Consider the following 8,757-nt stretch of genomic DNA (forward strand, 5'->3'; position numbering starts at 1 on the left):
CCAAACCCTTGATTTTGGTTCATCTGTTTGTGTTGCCTTAAAGTCCTTGTTGCCTATGACAATCCCATGAATTTTCCTAGTTTTTCCCTCGGGCATTCTCACCTTTGAGGTTTTGGGAGTTATAGTTCTCTCCCCCCCCCCGCACTCCTCAAAAACTGGGAAATGATTTAAAATTCTCAACCATCCTCTGATTACCCTAATGTACTGGTATGAAGTAACGCAGAATTAACATGCCCAGATGTTGCAGTAATCATGATTTACCAGAGATGTAACTAGCCAAGAATGTATGCACAGGATTAGAATAATCTATAGTTCTCCTTGCTTTCCCAGTTTTGATCACTCTGCCAAAACCTTTGTAAGATCGAGCAAAAGGGACCAGAGGAGCTTGGGGGACCACATGAAACGAGAGGAATAGGGTTCCCAATCCTTTAATAGTGGTGTAGAAGAGGGTGAACTTCGCAGGTTTATCTTGTCTGCACGGATAAGCTTGATCACTCTCAACAAACTATTAAAGTGATGAAGGAGTCCTTCCACCTCTTCATGTGGCTATGGATCACACCGTCTTTCTAGCAACCAAAATGTGTATTTAATTGCTTTAGTCTGAGCCTCGATCCTCAGAAAGGAGAGGCGGGATGCCCAAATAAATAGTTATTATTACATTATATTCTCAGTCAAGGTTAATGTTTCAGCAGAGCCAAAGCGAGCAAGATAGTGCAACCTCTGACCAATTTTCCCAGGCAGAGGTTTGTATAAAAAGCAGAGTTTTCCTTGTCAGCGAACCGTCTCCTTTTACTGGGCACAAGAGATTCTCATCACTATGCGTTTCCTGGCAGTATGAACTCCAGTCCAGAAAACTTGAGCCTTCATGAAAGCGTTTTGGTAAGTTTTTCAATCTCTAGGTGGTTTTCTTTTTTTTATCCCTTACCGCCTTATTGGTGGGTTTCTATTTTCACAGTCTCTTTTGAACGAGGTTTGATTGAAATTAACCACTAAGCCCAGTAAAAGGTATTGGGATATTATGTACTTTACTATAATATGCCAATAATATATAATATTATATATATATATATACACCCACACACCCCACACACACACACACACCCACACCACCTACCCGGATTCTTCTGATGTTGCCCAGTTTTCATGTGCTGACTTTTTTACTAGTATCAAAGTCCAATGTACTATGGAATCATAACATGTCCTCAATTTCCTATAGATTATATGGCAATACTCTGTATCTTTGCTACAAAGCCCAGAGTGAGACTGGCTATAACTCAATTAAACCCCAGTGACTCAGTGGGTGTTAATTGAATACATGTACAGCAGAAACTGGATAAGTTAACCGATTCTTTGGGAGTTTGGAGCGAAGATTTTCCAAGTTCCTGCTATATGGATGGACACTGTTAAGTCTAGTATAGTGGTGGAGGTCACTTACCCTCCGTGATCTTGAAAGCTGGTCATAATTAAAATACATAATTTAATATTAAATTATAGTAAAAGACAAACATTACATGACCGGAATATTAATTGAGGAATGTAAAGTGGCATTCTCCTCTTAATTTGGTTTTTCGTAATGAGATATTCAAATAAGTCCGAACAAGGGAGGCTAAATGATTTTCACCATGATAAGACACTCAGAAGTGGCGTGGCGGGTAGTCTCCTTATTTTGGTTTGTTTGGACAAGCCGTTTGTTCTTTCAGTCGGCCCACCCTATTAGTGGGGAAATAATTACATCTGTTTATCCCATTCCGTATGTTTTATTCCATTCTCGCTATTTTCACTAAAAACAAAAGTTGTAAAGAAGGTAAATATATCACTAAAGCAGCATAGTGTAACTCAGTAGACAGAAAGTGCCTCCAACGAAATCATCTGCCGCCGGTCTTGAACAAGTTGCAGCAAACCGTAAAACAAAATTTCCAGTGTGCCTGCGGTCATACGCGGCCGTACTATACACGGCTTTCAGCATTACGATTGAAAGCCGCCTGGAGCGCCGGGCACCAAGACGCGCGACACATCCCATTTAGAATTAATGGGCGGGCGGCCATTGCGCGTGCCACTGCACCACCACAAAAAAACCACTGCCACATTGACAAGCCCCTTCTATGCGAAGTTTTTTTAACGCAGAACAGCTCCCTGTGTAAATAAAGGGCTCACTGTATTCACAGGTTGCTTCTACGAGATTTTATAATGGAGTTTCAGCCTCTAGGAATCTGAATCTGTTATGCCTATTCTCAGCGTTGCCCATCCCCCATGAAGGAACTTCCTGATTGCTTTCTCGGAATGCCCCCAAACTTTCCTAGAATGGGGACCGGACTTTTGGGTTGGGGGGCGCAAGGGCCCTATGGGAAGACTAAAGGGATGACTCCCGGCATGGGAGGTATGTCGGGAGGTTTTTGGGGATGGGAACGTTATTTTTGGCCGGGTTTTTTGGGTGAGAAGGTTGAATTTCCTCGAAGGCTGAATTTCCCAGAATCTTCCCAGAAATTTAGCAGTCCTGGACATGACACCAAAAATATTTGAATTCCCAATTCAGGGAAAAATCTGGAAATTGGCAACACTGGTTCCTCCAATTCCACTTGCACTCTTGCTCTTCTCCAGTTCTGTCTGGTATGTGCTACGTTTTTTTCCTTTCTGGAATGCCCTTTTGCTTCATTTTCAAAGCTTTCAAAATTTTTGTGACGTGTTTCTAAGGCGTTCATTTTGGAATTGTTGTACAAATTTTTGTACATTTCAAATGTATGCACTTTCAGATATTCTGCATCTACCTATCATTCTCATGTATCTTTTCTCCCGAAAAAACATGGAAAGCTTTCAGAAAACATTTAGCTGTAAGACACAGGATGGTGCTTGGTGTTCGTGCATGTGGACTGGCTGTTCTGGACCTTAATTACTAATAATACTACTCATTTGTTTTATTTATATACCGCTATTGCAAAGATCGTAGCGTGACCAGCAAGTAAGCTTAATAGAAGTCAGCTAATTAGCCAAACAGTCTGGGTACTCATTTTAGTGACTCGGAAGGTGGCAAGGCCTGAGGTCAAGATTGGACCTTTGTGGTCTTGAACTCCCAAACCTTGTGGTCTTGAGTGAATGGCTGCAGTCAGGCATTTAACCACTGCGCCACCAGGGCTCCAAGTAAGGACCTTGTCTTACTTGTCTAGGGCCTATTACAGGCTGCCACGGACCGGCTGTCTGCAGGCACCTGTTTTTTACTCCGGAGACGGCACAGCCCCCAAAACCACGACAGTCACTCCCAGAGTAAAAAGAACCAAGAAAAAACGGATGTTTGGGCCACCATAGCTCTACTGTGTTTTAATTTAATCATTTTATTAAATTCTTAAATGTACACTACATCTCATATTTCTATATATGAATATATTCCTAAATTCTATTACCTTTTAACAAGTTATTTTATATTTCCCTCCGTGCCCCCTTTCACCAGATCCATTTTTCTCCTGATATTACATCCAAAAATTTCGTTCATCTTGTGGAGGCACCTTCCCTATTCTTTTTAGTGTTTTCCAATAAATGCTGTCCAAAACCCTCAAACTCGTTCTTTCCCATATACGTTTTTTACTTTCCGGGTACAGGTCAAGGGGGAAGGAGGGCGAAGGGACCAGTACCTCGGGAGACCAAGCAGCCACGGCTACAGGAGATGCAGTGCCAACGCCTTGCTACGAGGAAGCGCGCGGTCTGAAGCAAAAATGGAGAGCAAAGCGGGGGCTGCGGGGGTCCAGGGCGCGATTATGATAAGGATAACAACAACGAGATCAGTCTGCGATCGAGGGTAGATCTAACCGTTTCGATTGCTAATAGCAACTTTTCCCCAATTTCTTCTGTACATCTTACAATGTCACCACATATGCATGTATGACCTACTTCTTGACAGCCTCTCAACAATTTTTTGATTCTTCTTATCAGTATTATTGTAGTCTCCCTTGAGTCAAATTAACCATTTCCAAAATCCCTTTATAATAATTTCTGTACTGTACCAGTAAATTTTCAAATGTCTTTGTTCCCAAATTCTATCCATTCCCTATATTTTTGACATCCTAATTCTTCTTCTCATATTCCCTTCAAAATATTTTTCTCTTATTTCCCTCCCTTGATTCTCCATCAACCCTTTTCTCGATCTTACTGGTGATTGCCATAGTTATGTCAGTGGTGCACTCGTATTTAACTGGTGCAGGCGATGTTGCAGAAGCTATTTCATCGTTTCTGTCATCACCCCCAGACGCCGCAATTATTGTACCGCCGGGATATCTTAGGGTTAGGGGACCGTGCACTTGCTGCGCGGTCCCCAACTGAATCCGTGCCAGCACGGTTGCATTTGGGCCGTCTGGTTTCAGCCTTTCCTTACTTATTTCACCATCTTATTGTCCTCACAGCATTTACTCACTTTTTTTTTACTCTATTCACTCTTCCATCGCTCTGGATTTGGTTTTTCTGCCACACCCCTGCTAATCCACCAAGCCACCACTGCGCACAGGACCAATTGCATCTGATCTCAAAAGACCCACTTCTCGAATGAATGCAATTCCTGACATCAATTTGAGGACGTTGTGTGCTTATGCCTGTCCTTACATCTGCACAGGTCGTTCTGATGAGTTGATTGAAGAAAGGCAAGGAACGGTGCAACAAGCATCACTGAAAATGTGCAAGATCGGCAAGAAGTTCACAAGGGTCACCAGCGACAACTGGTAGCAAAGTCGGAATTAATGAGTTACAATTGGAGAGGAGGCCTGAGACTGAATACTCCAACCAGGGAGAGAAGATCCAAGGTAGGCTGGCATGGCTTTTAACTTAAAAAATTATGGCTTCAGTTCTCAGAAGAAGAAGGCTGGATTTCTCTTCAGCCAATGCTCAGACAGAACACGAATGACATCTTGGGGGCCAAGCCAAGGTGATTTTTCGTGCTTGAGGCAGAGGATAAGAATCCCAAGGACGAGTACACCACACTGTCTCTAGCGCAAGAAGGCCAAGTGTACTGGCCAATTGACCTTCAACCCAACACCACCGGTTACAAAAGTGAAGGGAAGTCAGGGGCAACCTGCGTTTGCCCACACTTTACACACACTACTGGATCGAAGGCCTAGCAACTGGCAGGTTTTATGAGACCCTCTTTTATTCATGGCATCCTGTGCAACTGACAGAAGCAAATGTTCCATAGAAATTTTATTGAAGTGTGGTGGGTGGATTGTCTTTCCAGGCTTTAACATGTCTGTTCCCACTTCATGAAAACCCAAATGTCCTCTCACGGACCGCCATACTGAGAATTTGCTCCAGGTCACATAGCCATGTCATTTTTACTGCTTAAATAAAGTTTTGCATGTATTACAAGCATTTTGCATTTTAAAGTTTATTATTGGGATCGAACTGTACTTCGCTTCTTTCTCCTGTTTTTCAAATGGAAGGAAACAATAAGTTGGTGATGGTGGCAAAAGAGAAGGGCATAACTGCCGTGACTGAAATAAATGGAAACACACTCACTAATGTAAGGATACCTTGAGTATGAGGTCTGAAACATAGAACCAATACAAACCACCAGGAAGCGGTGTCCTGGCGGTGATAGTAGGGCTTGGGAATGCACACCAACCGCACTCTCCCAAGCCCTACTACGTGCAGGCAGTGTCATTTTTGAGTGGCACCACACGCACGAGGCACATAGTAATGACGTGTGGGCATCATAGCGCCCACACATCTCTAAAAGGAAGTGGTGTTGTAAGGGCTGTGACACAGCTCTTATGACGTTGCAAAAAGGAGCCGCTCCAGCCGGCTCCTTTTTTACTGCACAGTTGTTATACTGGTCAAAGACCGAATAAATTTTATTACTACTGCGCAGTTGTGCTGTGCGGTCTGGTTGCCACGGCAACACCATGCAACACAATGGGCCGCCATTTCCTTGCTGGTCTGTACTGTGCCATAGATGACTTTCTAAGTCCTCACTGTGGCCTGGGTCGCTTTTGTCATTTTAAGGTGTGGAAGACAATGGTGTTAGTACTTAAGTGGCTGATATGTCTGATGTACTCATGCTACAAACAAATATAGATTTTGCTTTAGCTGTGGGAATGCATACTTCCCACCCCAAATTATATATAACTGACTTCTTTCCAAAACTAGATGAACTTTGCATACAGCGCGCCCACGCCATACGCGGGCACGCCTTACGCGGCCTTGAGCATATGTGCTCAAGCCGCGGGGCACGCGCGGGGCGGAAGGGGCAGCGCGTCCCATTCAATTGAATGGGTGCATGCGCCCTTTGTGCCCCGCGCACGCCCACACCGCCGCGCACGAGCCCCATTGTTTCCAATGGGGCTCGAGCATAGGCAGAATTCGCCTTACGCGGAGGGATCCGGAACGGATCCCCCGCGTAAGGCGAGGACAGACTGTATTCTAGTTGAGGGGAAAAAATGAGTATGAGTTTTGGTGCATTCAGATTAAGAAATGGTATTTCATTCCCTTTGAGTGCTTACATGCCTGACACAGATTTATTTCTTCACCCTAAGTTAATTGTGTATATATAAAGTTATAAGCCTACTTAATGACTGACCTCCATTTTGATCATGACATGAGTACATGAAGTGAGAGAGAACCCTCCAGAAGAGACAGCAGCCTAAACTCAATGCCTAGTCCCATCAGGAACTTTTTAGCCAAAGAAACTTAAGGGCTGGTTAACACATTCCCACTGATGCAGTGAATCTAGTTTAGTTGGCACTAACAACTGAATTGATTGAGACTTAACACTTTCATAGATTCTGTGTATGTGTCAATTTAATTTTTGAAAGGATTTTTATACCACTTTTAATGTCAGTGAGTCTAATGGCTTATAAAATTGGACCAACAGACATAACACCAAGAATACAAAAGATGTACCGGTGTAATTGGATTAAGCCACCTTTTGGCAGAATGAGGCACCCAGCTCAGGCAGTACAGTGTGATTGATGGCTTAATCATTGCTCCCAAATGTAACTGGTTAAATTCCAGTATGAGTGATTATACTGAGACAGTGTCCACACATGTCACTCTGCAAACTTCATGTCTGAGCAAAGGTTTATTTTAAATTTACATTGGTTTGGATGGTGTCTTTCAGAGTTACAGGCAGGCAGTGTGTGGATGTTTATCTGCATAATACACCCATGTAAGCTTTTTAATCTGTTGTTTGTTTCTTTCTAGATAACGAGTATGGGTGACCTCCACTACAAGAGGACCAGTAAGAGAATCTAGATCACCTAGGCATTTCTACACTTTTACCATGTAAAGGTGATACAATAAAGATCAATGTATCAAAATAAAAATTCTCCTAATTTGTAACTTTTGTGCTTGCAAAGCATAAGAATACTTTCCACAACTGTTTGTTTATTGGCAACTGTTTGTTTATTGGCAACCATCAGTCATCATTAAAGAGCTGTGTAGAGTAGATTTGCAAGGGAAACATGGTTGCGGAGATTATGCTCAGTCTTTCCCCTACTGAATTCCTTTCAAATCCTTGTATTACTGTGTTTCCCTTCTGTTGCTTAATCTAGAACAGTGGTTCTCAACCTTCCTAATACCGGGACCCTTTAATACAGTTCCTCATGTTATGGTCACCCCCAACCATACAATTATTTTCATTGCTACATGGAAATATGTGTTTTCTGATGGTCTTAGGCACCCCTGTGAAACGGTTGTTCAACCCCCAAAGGGGTCCTGGCGCACAGGTTTGGAACTACTGATCTAGAAGATGAACTGATGGTCCAGAGCCTGGGAAAATAGCTATGTTGGCTGGTGGATTGTAGGAGCTGGAATGCTCCAGAAAAGTGATGACCAAGATCCTACACTGGGAGATATAGCTATAGTGAAAAACGCACTGGAGAAATAATCTCGTTTGAGACTGCTTTAACAGCCCTGGTTCACTACTAGGGGATCCTGGGAATTGTACTTTATTGTGGTAGCAGATGAGCTCTCTGAAAGAGTAGGCTAAATATCTCACAAAACTATATAATAATTCTCAAAAAAAGAAGAGAGTACAACTTTTTAACGAAACAACTGAAGACTCATGGGATTCCATGTAAACGGGAAGAAATAGAAGGTGTCTCAGGGATGAAGAAGCAGAAGAAGGTAAGATTGAATACAGTGGAGAAAGCAAAAAAAAATTGATTGGGCTGAGGAAAGATACAGAGAAGAAAAAGGGAGAGAGAGAAGATGAAGAGAGAAGAGAGAGAGAGAGAAGTAAAACAAATGAAAAGGATAAGATGATATTAAAGAAGTCTGCATAAATAATATTAATTGTTCCTTTTCTTTATCATTGTTAGTAAGCTGTTAATTTTATATAATAAAGGGTTAATTTGTGAGTATCTCAAAGGTTTTTCTTCTTTTTTATCTATAAAAATAGGAATAAGGAGAGGAGTATTAAAGAAAATTAATTATATAACTGTTCAAAGAAAAGAGATAATGAAAGTAATTGCATGGAACATTAAAGGGTTAAACTCACCCCAGAAAAGGAAAAAGGGTTTTCTATACTTGGAAAAGAATAATTCAGATATTATCGGTTTACAAGACTCACACATAAAAACAAAAGATGTAAGACTGATTAAAAACAACAACAATAATTAGGAAAATATATGTCTTCAATAGAAAAGTGCAAAAGAGGAGTAATTATATATGTGAAAAACCACATAGATTCAAAAGAGTTATTTAAGGATAAGAACTGATATTACTTGGGTTCTGAAGGAATTGGAGTGGGAATTTTTTGTGATAGTAAGTATTTATAGCCCCCCT

The 8,757-nt window shown here is 41.8% G+C and overlaps 1 long non-coding RNA gene across 1 annotated transcript; it reads left to right on the top strand.

Annotated features, from left to right (window-relative positions):
• The first annotated feature begins 5,387 nt into the window (after positions 1–5,387).
• LOC121934403 lies at positions 5,388–7,295 on the top strand. Its single transcript, XR_006104618.1, has 2 exons — positions 5,388–5,494; positions 7,174–7,295. It is a non-coding gene; the product is annotated as an uncharacterized LOC121934403 (long non-coding RNA).
• Positions 7,296–8,757: the final 1,462 nt, after the last annotated feature.

This window comes from Sceloporus undulatus, chromosome 6 (genome assembly GCF_019175285.1).
Source record: "Sceloporus undulatus isolate JIND9_A2432 ecotype Alabama chromosome 6, SceUnd_v1.1, whole genome shotgun sequence".
Classification (NCBI taxonomy): domain Eukaryota; kingdom Metazoa; phylum Chordata; class Lepidosauria; order Squamata; family Phrynosomatidae; genus Sceloporus; species Sceloporus undulatus.